Here is an 11,520-nt window from a genome sequence, read left to right as displayed (position 1 = left end):
GCTATCACTCTTTCTCAGTGGATGTTATGATGTAGATGCTTACACTTCTACACACCCTCTACCGAGAAAACCATCTAAACCTCAAACTTCAAGGTCTACCCAAGCCAATCAATCCACCCAAGCCACCAACACTACCTAGTGGTACTTTCAGTCAAGGCCACAGATCAAAACGTATAGAACCACAAAGAATCACTCAAAGGTGGGTGTCAAAGAAGCTGTTGCAAACCCAAAACTACCATGGAAGTTTCAAAATGATATGAATTCCCAAGAGGACACCTCAACCACCTTTACCTACACCAATTGCCCACCCAAAATTTCTAACCACAGCAACAACACCCTCAAGATTGGGCAAGAGCACTCAATACCAATGGGTACACAAGAACAAAGAACCCTAGGCCCAAGTGCCTACCAAGTTGTACTTAGTGTCCATGGGGCCAACCATCAAAAAACAAGCTTGGGATTTATAAGCCTTGTTAATTGGAATCCATGCTACTAAAAAACATTATCAAGTCGCTCTCAAAAACACAAAGTAGTATAAGCTTCAAAAGTCCGGTTACTTTCTTCAAAATACAAGCATGGTTTAATCGTCCAATGGTGCTTACCTAACTACTACTCATCCAATGATAGACATGTGCTATTCAATATTTTTTCTTTGTTTGGTATGTTATATCCATCTAACTAGATGAGCACATGTTATTATGGTCGCTCATGCAGTATGGCAAGATAGGAGTCTAACAAGTGGAGACGACTGAAGTAGGTTAGTGTCTTCATCATCAAAAGCGCAGTGACTCTTTCTTGCTATTTTGTTTTCCACAGCATTTCATGCCATCAATCATATAAAATTTCACCATACATTAAACATGTATTAGGCACACCTTACTCTTCCAACCCATGCACTAGCACACCTATGGATGGTGTCGTGACTACACCTAGTTATAACCTCAAGGGATTGACCAAGGAAAACTTACCATACCATGTAAGTGCAGTGACTGATTATTTTTTTTAAAAGCTAAATAAGCATGTAAGTTAGGGATAGACCCCCAATAATTTCCTTTCTAGGGTTATAAATAGGGGGCTTGAGATATAAAGTCTCTCGAGGGGGAAAGAAAAAGGGGAAGGAGAAGAGACAAAGATGTATTAAAAGGAGAGAAACATATCCTCTCTCTAAGGATTCTATCAATAACATACATCACCATTGATATATACAGATAGCGAGTTTGATCAATACATTAGAGGCCAACATTCCTAACACAAACTTTGTAATTCTCATATGATATCGCTTGAAAGTCATTCATTGATATTACAAAATCTACATCCTTTCCATATAGACCACCTCAAGTTGCCATCAAGGATTACCTAACGATTACTTGAATTTTGTTGTCTCTTATAGCGTTAGGGTTATTTGAGGCTTAGCAATAAGGAGACTCCCATGAAGGTAGATTGACATAAACTAATGCTTAAAAACACAAAGGAGAGTTTTACTACACAACATTCCAAAGAACCATACATAAGCTTATATATAAGGTAGGGGTATACTAATTTATTTTAACCACAGCTCTTAAAAGTGTAAGAAGAGGGTCATAATCACCCTATTCTAGTTGTAAATAGGGGTTTTTCTTAAACTCTTCACTTGAAAGTAGCATGCCCTTTTCTATAGAGAGTGGATCCATCGGGGTCATAAACAAGGAAAAGCAAGTAATCTAGCACACACGGCTACAAGAAAAGCAAAGGGAGCTGCCAAAGGCCAAGAATCAAGGATAAGGAAGCAATTAAAGGACTTGAAGACCAACAAACTAGGGCAATAAAGCAAATAGACCAAAGGAATGTAGATGGACAAAACTAGACAAAATCCTCTATGGAAAGGCTGGTTTTGGCACACCAAGACAAAACAAAGCACATCTTGAGCTATATGAGGCCAAATCAAGATTTGAGAAGACTAGAAGGATGCCAAAGGCCAAAGTAAACCATTTAGGGTCAAAATTGGCCAAAATTTGATGGGAGGCCTCCAAAACCATTCAAGCCCTTTTTAAGTAGAAAAAACCCATGCCAAGCACATCACTGGACTTCCAAACACTTGTACAACCCATCCGAGTGCAAAAAAGGAAAGGGGGCTCTTAAATGATCTCAACAATAGAGTGAGATTTGGAGGCCATATCAGCTAAGAGACCAAAACCAGGGTGGCCAAAAGACTACCAAAATTTAGGGGAATCAAATTAGGGCAAAAAAACATCAGGGGGCTCCAAAAATATATGAGCCTACGTTGAGTATTTGATGATTTGAGCATTGCACACATACAAATGAGTAAGCATATTGTTCCAAACAATTAACTATAGTAGTAAAAGTGGTTGAGCTTGCAATGCCATCAATATGTATCTCTCAAGACCACCAATGTAGTGGTGTGTATAGATATTTTTCGTGCTCTAAGCTAGGGTCAACTTCCAAGTTCATTGGATCGACAATTAAGTCGATTGGTGGGATAGTATCGTGGCTGAATAGTTCAATAATTTCATATCCTTGAAACTCACTTTGTTTGTTGCACACATATTGTTTTTCCCACTTTCATAACTCGTTGAACTTCCTGTAAGATATTGAACCCTTTAAGGCTAATCCCAAAAATCCTGAAGAAAAGTCTCTTGGCCATCTAAGGTAGGTGATAATTCTTCCTTTTGTGTTCAATTATAGTCTTGCTTTATGATGGCTACCCTACAAAATATTGTATAGTCTTGGTTTCTTTAAACTCTTTGTTCACCCTCAGAAGTGGATGATCTCAAAGGATATCCAAGTTTTTTATGTGATCTACACAAATTGTCAAAAATTACATAGTCTTTTTACCATGTTTGCTTTGAATCCTAGCACATGTTGAAGCATCATCAAGAACTTTAGTCTCCATTCTCAATGCCCTCATGTAAGGTTATCCCAAAATACGTGAATAAGATGAGTGTTCTTGAACAAAAATGTAATGATCATCACTCATGTTCCCAATACATTTAGACATTCTCCATATGAATCCCTTGGTAAGTTTTTGCTGCTTTAATCCTCCATCCATGATTTGTGTCAATAGGCCATCTTCCCTTCAAATACAAACTCTTTGACATAAGATTTATCTCAAAACCATGATCCACAAGTGCAATCATAGGCTCGTAAAAATCTCCTATCTTTATTGTAGTCTCTGTTGTTGCCCTTGCCAAATGTGTCCCTGAACAATGACTTCTTAGTATATATTATATTTCTTGTTCATCAAAGTGAACATGTGTAACATCGCGTGTCCTTGAACAATGATTTCTTAATATATATTATATTTCTTCTTCATCAAAGTGAACATGTGTAACGTTGCGTGACATGTAAAAATTCACCACATTTTTGGACTCATCTCCCTTGAACTCTTCTGCATATCCTCGATTATTGCTTTGATTTTTTGAATTATGCAAGCTTTCTCTGTTTTCGGCTCTACGTCATTGGGCATATGCAGTTTCCTCTTCACAAAACCAATATTTTACATGAAATTTAGACTTTGCTATACCCAAAAGTTCTCCAAGAGTAAGCACCCTTCTATTGAAAATTCTCTCCTCCAAATTTTTTCATCAAACGTATTATCATCTCCATATCTGACGTTAGCTTATATGCAGAATCTTTAGGTTTGCATGATTTCTTATTCTTTTGAGATTCTCCCATAACAATCTCTGGAGTTTCCTATGTTCTTAATCCTTTTACTAGCCCTTGTTACCAATTTTGATGTGCTACAAGTATCATCTTCCCTTTTTCTTGTTTTTCCATAGTTGCTTCATGTGCTTGAGCCGTTACAATATAGGCATATTCACAGAGAGAATCGATTGGATCTTCCCACCTTGTTGTTTTATGGACAAAAGTTTCACATTGGACACGAAGTCTTATGTGAAACCTTACCCTTTTTGTTGTTTTCATGGTGAAGGCCAAAAATTCTTTTCAGTTTTGTATTCCTCATTATAGTTATTATCATCAACCAATGGGCCATATGTCGATGCTTCTTTGCCAGAGGAATTGGATAGCATCTCCTTCATAATCTTTTTTGTGCCCCTTTACAAAAATTAGTTGGAAGAGGTAACCTTGGTTGACTCGAATGAATCATTGTATCCTTCTGGAAGATCAGATTCTTCTTGTAGGCCTCATGATGATCTTTACAATCCTTTGTTGATAATCATCATTATCACATCAAATACAATTCTTTCAAAAACAAATCTTGTTGCCGTCTTTTGAGGTTGATGTTGCACTAAGCTAGGTGTAGCACTTTTAGGTGCCACTGCATTTTCCTCAAATCTTACAGCTTTTAGACTCATATTCAACTCATGTATTCCTTTAAGAAGGTCATCAAGAACTGGTTCATCCAATTTTGAAATAACCCCGTTTTGAGTAAAGATATTCAACTCCTCTTCATAATCAAATTAAATAAATTATTAAATGTCCCCAATCTATTGTCAGCCCTAATTCTCCTTTTTCTTCCAAAAGTCCCATTAAACTTTTTGTAGTGGAAAATTAGCAAATTCCCAAATAACTCCACCTTCTCTATAGTCAAAGATTTTGATGCATCATTGATTCCAGTTTAGAAAACTCTACTTGGTAACTTGATCTTTATCCTTGAGAAAGAATTCCTCTTTCAATGTCTTCTTTCTTCCATGATCCTCCGTATTTCATACGGATGTTTGTAATTGGAGTGTGTAGCTCAGATACAGAAATATAGAAAAGGTTCTCAATCACATCACGTTCTCTCATTCCATTATCCTCCATAGCCTACTCATAAACAATATCAATGTCTTCAAAACAATCCAACTTATTGATTGCCTTGCTTTTTGATCCCTCTCTTCTTAGTTGAATTGCTACTAAATCGCTTGTTGTTGTTACGAGAAAGTGGCAAATTGTTGCATCACTTGCTGCATTCCTTAATCTTATGGATTAGCCATCTCTCGTAATTCTACGTTTCGGTTTCACATCAGGTTCACCAACAAAATATGTCGAGGAAATCTCGATAAGGGGTTCCGTCATCTACCAGACTGGTGGATAGGTGCTAGTCTCTAGTGAGAAGGACACGATACACAAAAAAAAAATTCACCAAGATGCAAAGGTTTTCACGTTTCATGAGAGAGAGAGAGAGAGAGAGAGAGAGAGAGAGAGAGAGAGAGAGAGAGATAGATTTTCCTATCTCTTGTCCACATCAAGAACTTTATGACACTCATCAATACTTGTTCAAGGGCCTCCCACCTACTTCAACCTTCCACAAGTTACTACATGAAAGTCTCTATCACTAATGTTACATGAAATTCTTGACCACATTCATGCATTGACACAACGTCAAGCTAGGAATGTTAAGGATGGTTTTTATGGAAACCAACAACTTGGTTTCAAAGTGGGAAGCAAAAGAGAACTCATTTGCACCGCATGCAGAGAGCACAGAGGTATCATTGAGTCCTCTTTGACCTTGCACCTTCTATGCAAAATCATATTTACTGATTAATTTTTATAGATATGTTCGTAAGTATTGTATAGATGCTTGTTTATCCATATAGATGCTTTGAAATACAGGCCTTGATGACATCACATTTTTTCCTAAGCTTTGGGATACTTTAACCACCAAAGGGTTTTTTCTTCTAAAATCTACATATTCAAAATTCTAGGTAGAATCCAAGTAAAGTATTCTGTAGGAGATCCTAAAGACCCATAATCAAGAGATCAACAAGGAAAACTGAATTTATGACATATTCATGCAAGTTACTTATGTCATTGCACAATTTTTAAGCTATTTCACAATAAGCCTCAATTGCCATATAGGGCAGACCATGGATGCGTGCTGTTGTGTAAAATATGCTGTGAAAATTGAGAAACCATTGGTTGGAGCAACATGTCAAATCTCAATTTCATACTCTACTTTACAAAACACATTTGATTGAATAGCACGCATGCAAGAGTGGGTTTCTGTTGGTGACCTTTAAATGAACTTTTTTGAATGATGTAACAACATCGTAGGCATCCTCACAATTATACAAATTAAAATTAAAATTTCCTTTTATACCTTTTGTGAAATGTCTTAATAATTAAAGTGACATCTCATTTTGAGTAGGTTTTGCAACCTTGCCGACAAGGAAAAAGAGAGAGAAAAACCCACCTTAACAAGCATAAGTCTTTTCTTAGGTCTCAGTCCTTTTGTGAAATGAGTCTCAAGGGTCTTGATTTTCTTCTTTTGCCTCAAAAAGTTTTGCTCTCATACATACAAATACCTTCTACCATTTCAAGGACATTAAGTAATCCCTCTCTATTATGCCTAGCTTCTTCTTTGATTATACAAATAAATTCTTTGCCATATGCTATTGAAACTGTGATCCCTCTAAAGTAATTAAGCTTCACATATCTATTCGCAGGTGTAGTTGTCCCTGACAAATGGAAAGAATTGTTTTATATGCCACTTGATTGAAAACAAACCACACTATGTTCCAATATATTACTAAGACAGAATGCCAACATCCACAAATTTGAACCCAATACTACCAAACTCCACTACAAAAGTTCCTTGAATGGTGCATCAAATATAGTACGACCACATTGATGAAAGGCATGGAATAAGATTAAAGCACAAACAAACTATGGTTATTTTAAGATCTACATGCTTTCCTTTTACTTTTACTATTAGCAAAATTCTCAATGATAGCTTTATTATCAATAGAAGACTTCTTGATGACTATTGGTATGCCATTACACAAGCACATAAGCAAGTAGAAATATTTAGCATGCCCAATGTGTCCACCAACGGCATATGATATTATGAGGCACGAGCCTACACACTCCCTCATCTCACCAAATCTGCTTTGAAAGTGAGTGGTAAAAGTAGGACTTATAGAATCATAGAGTGCAAGCAATGTACAAGTATGTACACCATCACATGTACTAGATTGTGCTTGCATGCAATCCAGAACAAACTTTAAAAACTTGAATAACAACCCGTAAACACTTGGAAAAAAGTACATGGTGCAGCATATAGGTGCATAATGGATAGATGGTACCATCCAATTACCTTCAAGAGTACATCTTTAATAACCATGGCCACTGAGTGAAAAAATTGCAAATGTACATAGAAGAAAAATGACACAAACACTTGTGTGTTATGGCACGTACTAAGGTAGACAAACAAGCTAATATCCTTATCCTTACTAATGAGTGCAAACATAGAGTCATGATGATGGCTTATTCGATGCTAATAGACAAATCTTGATAGAGATTTTTGAACATGATTGTGATCATAGATTCAAGTTTATTGTGTCATACATTTTAGGATGTGAGGCAATGTGCACCAACTATGTGGTTAAGCCAATCGGAAAAACTAAAATTCTATGCATACCTTAATAGCTTACTAGCTTCATAGGTAATTTCCAACTTTTTCTCACATAACAAGCATTGTTGAACACCACAAGAATTGAGGATAGTGTTGCCCTCCAAATATAATTTCATGGAGTGAAGGGAATCAAAAGGTTAGTGAATTCTTGTCAATGATGCTACTTATCCATATCATAATTCTCATCTTGAGGGAGACATAGAATCTAGAAAATAATAATCTACTCATAGCTTTTTTTAATGGCTTGGCATGCCTAAGGATAAGCAATGCATGAAAAAAGTATTTCACTTCTCTCCTACCCTTTTTCCCTAAAAGCTCTCTCTCTCTCTCTCTCTCTCTCTCTCTCTCTCTCTCTCTAATCCCACTCCCTCACCGCCACATTATAACTGCCTGCAAATCCCGTCTATATTCTCTTGCATGGAGCACCTTCAACTGTATATGAAGGTGGTGGTCTTTGATCCTGAGGCTCTCAACTTGCAGGACTTCCTCATTGGTCCTTAGAGCGCCGGTCAATTTTACATGGATCTCCCTACTCAAGTTTAAGAAAAAACACGAATACTTTTCTCTCTTATTTGTGTTTAGCATGGACATCAATAACAAGTGCCCCACTTACAAGACACCTACAGTCTATGAGTGAAGTACTAACTTGTTCTTTTTCTCATAATGGATGCAGGTATCATTTGTGGAGCTTTCTATATTCTACACACAAATCCCTCTAAAAGCACTCTATTGTAACCACCAATCGTTATGGAAGTATCCATTTTTCTTGAAGAATCTCTATATTGTACTTGTATTAAGTTGACGTCTTTGGCTCCTTTCATTGAAAGCTACCTACACACGTGCGCGCGCGCGCACACACACACACACACACACACACACACACACAACACAACAACAACAAGAACAAAAATGTGCAAGCAAGCCCACTTGAGTTCTCACAAGATCTTAACCTCAATTTCAAAAACAGAGAAACGAAAAAATTTCTTCATCTTTGCAAAAATGGTCTCATCAATCAATGTCACATTCCATTTGTAGAGGTGAATGAACAAACACAAACAATTGTTCCAAGGGGTGTTGGTGTGTGCGCTTTCTCCCATACCATCAACTACTCTTGGTCAAGACCAAACACAATTAAATAAAAAAGGATGTGTACGTTAATTTATCTACGAGGATGTTGCAAGTACAAAGACTGCTCCATATGAACAATGGTACTGATCTGTTAAGTTTCAAAATGGTAATATTTGAAGGATCCCTTCTCATAGTCTGCCATTTTTTATCATTGACAAATGGTCGTCGTCTTTTTCTCTTTGACGTTTGCATTCAACCCTGATCATTTATTGGGGATCAAAAATTGAGGCCGAAGAAAATTAAGGTTGTGGAAATTTTATAAAGGAGGTGTGTATGGTGATGCTACCATGAGACCACCTTTGTTGTGGTATGAGGGTAGGAACATCTGAGTAAAGCTTGCTTGCAAGCTGAGAAAGTGGACCCCACATTGCTAGATGAACCACGCTTTGAGTCGTATTTAGTGATGAGGTACCTGAGCTACAAACCAAGAGAGTGGAAATTCCACTTCGGATAACTTTTGGCTAGACAGTTGCTACGAGCAATTTACACTTGGATTGAAATTATTCAAAATGCTAGCTCTCATTTCCTACATAACAAAATTATGGTTAGGATTCATATGGGAACCTAGGACATCCTAGGTGACTACTAGATTTTCACATGCTTTCGTGACATACCTCCTAGGGGGTCTATGCCCTGCAGATAATCCTCATCCCATTTTTTGGAACCATCGTATTGCCTAACTATTTCTTTGCCAAACAACTTGTTCCCTTTTAAAGTGTATGTATTTTTCTGACATCGTCGGCAATGCCACAAAAGAGGACAACCTTCGATATGTTCTAGCTAGGACTATAAGAACATTACATTTTAAGGTACGTAAGTGGATCATCAATATGAGGAGAAAAGACTTTCTTTTCTAATCAATGGTAACTTACAAAAATGTAAATAGAACTAACAATTTTCAAGGATGGAAAGCCAAGGAAGTAAAACCTCTTTTAAAAATTTTAGGCAAAAAGGAGAAAATATTTCTTGAGAGGTATCATGAGACAAAAGTATTACATGTTTTTCATAATTTGTGCCCGTTTTTGTCAATCTTTTTTAGTTTCATTAGGAATGGTAGACATAAAGAAACGAGCTTGTGAGCGCTTACCTCTCAAATTGATTATGCATCAAATCAAGAGAAACAAAGAGGAAGGCCAAAATTGACAGATAAAGAAAAAAATATAAGGGAAGCAAATAAGGACTCAAAGTCATTTGAGCTTAGTGTTCCAATTTCAATATGGGGTAGTAATGTGGATGCAAGGCTACTACCAAAATTAGTGGGTTTTTTGAAAAAAAAGAAACTCTTGTAGGAATGTGTGCAATAAAGAGGGGTGGGACAACTTATCATCACCCTATTGGTTCCAAGGTATTATGAAGAACATATAAGCAAACAAATATACACACATTCCAAGGAATGATTATTTATTGTATAAAAGATATAGATAGACCTCATTTTCAAAATGTCACACACTAGATTTCTCTCGAGGATATCAATCAAGGAAGGGAGCTTTACATACAATATATGGCTGATGAAAGAAAGAACATAAATTGTCTAACCCATGCAAATATAGTTGACCAAGCACTTATGTACTGGAAGTTTAGCCCCTGCAAAATCCCATAGGGCATGATTTTCTTTTAACTTTGCACAAAATGATAAAGAGTGACAAATATTATCCTTCGTCTTCTTGGATACACCATTTCAAGGACGTAGAATGTCAAACAGAAAGATCAATGCACTATGGAGGTGTATGGTCAACCATCAGAAGCCACTTTCAAAGACATCACAAACATATTTGTGATAGATGAATAGCGTGAAAATGCTCAACCTCGTATTCACTGGTTTACAAGGAGATGGCAAGAATCACGTAAAATTAAATCAGTAATGTCAATTAATTCAAATCTTTAATTACACGGTTTGAAGTTAAGTGCATCTAACTTACTCGTTCAGTTTTTCAATAAATGTAGTGAGCCATAAAAAGGAAGAGAGGATGGCACAATTGTTAAGTGCAACTAATTTACTCATTCTATTTTTCAATAACTATAGTGAGCCAGTTGTCAACAAAAAAGGAAGAGAGGACGGCACAATTGTTATCAAGGATGCTTTTCATGAGGAATTGAAAAACAACACTATCAATAATAAATAAATAAAAAATTTTGTTACTCTGATTAAGGATGGTGACGGTGACAATCAAAATAATACAATCAAAGGAACAAAAAGCAGTAGTGATGAAGAGCCACAATTGGAAATGATCACATTCCAATTGTTTGCCAAAAAAAACATGAATGTTGTTGCAGTATAGAATATAACCAGTTTTTCTTAATAATTTTGTCATTTGTATTTTTTAATTGAATTTTCTTTTTAATTAAAATAGTTTTTAATTTAAATTAGTGGATCAATCATTGTAAGTTGTTTTGTCTATAGATTCCAAGCAACAATGGAAAATCATGACATTGTGGAGTCCAAAGTATCACACGATGATACTCTAGCAAAAAAGCTTTAAGAGTGTATAGTGGAAGTCTAAAAACAATTGCGTGGATCAAATGGTGATAAATCAACATCATTGCCGGATTTCATTACAAATCTTTTGAAACATTAAAATTCTTAGTAGATACATAGTCTTGTGCTCTACAAGATCTAGTGAACAAGTTGGTTAACGACATTGCAGTTTTGAAGATACAGTCGATAGATTGAATGCAATGTTGGTTAGGGTGTTTACACACTATACCCACGCCCGCCATTGTATTGTAAATGGGCACTGTTACACATTTTTTGCCCGCTACATTCAAATAGTTGAAAAGGACCCACCCCCATTTGCAACTCAATCATAACAACGCAACAACATATTGGTTGAATCAAAGGTTGGGGAAGCGCGAGCCCACAGTTCGAGTCTTTGGGTGCTGCTCTATTTGTATGGGCGAGATTAGTATACCGTCCATAATTTTGGCGCTCTGCTCGTTGGCGGCTGTCATCTAATTGGCAGATGCACTTGAGCACCAAATGAAGCGCTCAATGTGCAAACCCCCTTAGAACCAACAATGTAATAAATAGATTACCAAAT

The sequence above is a fragment of the Adiantum capillus-veneris genome, chromosome 17 (assembly GCF_014529385.1).
Source record: "Adiantum capillus-veneris isolate H3 chromosome 17, ASM1452938v2, whole genome shotgun sequence".
In the NCBI taxonomy this organism is placed as follows: domain Eukaryota; kingdom Viridiplantae; phylum Streptophyta; class Polypodiopsida; order Polypodiales; family Pteridaceae; genus Adiantum; species Adiantum capillus-veneris.
Note: the sequence above shows the minus strand (reverse complement) of the source record.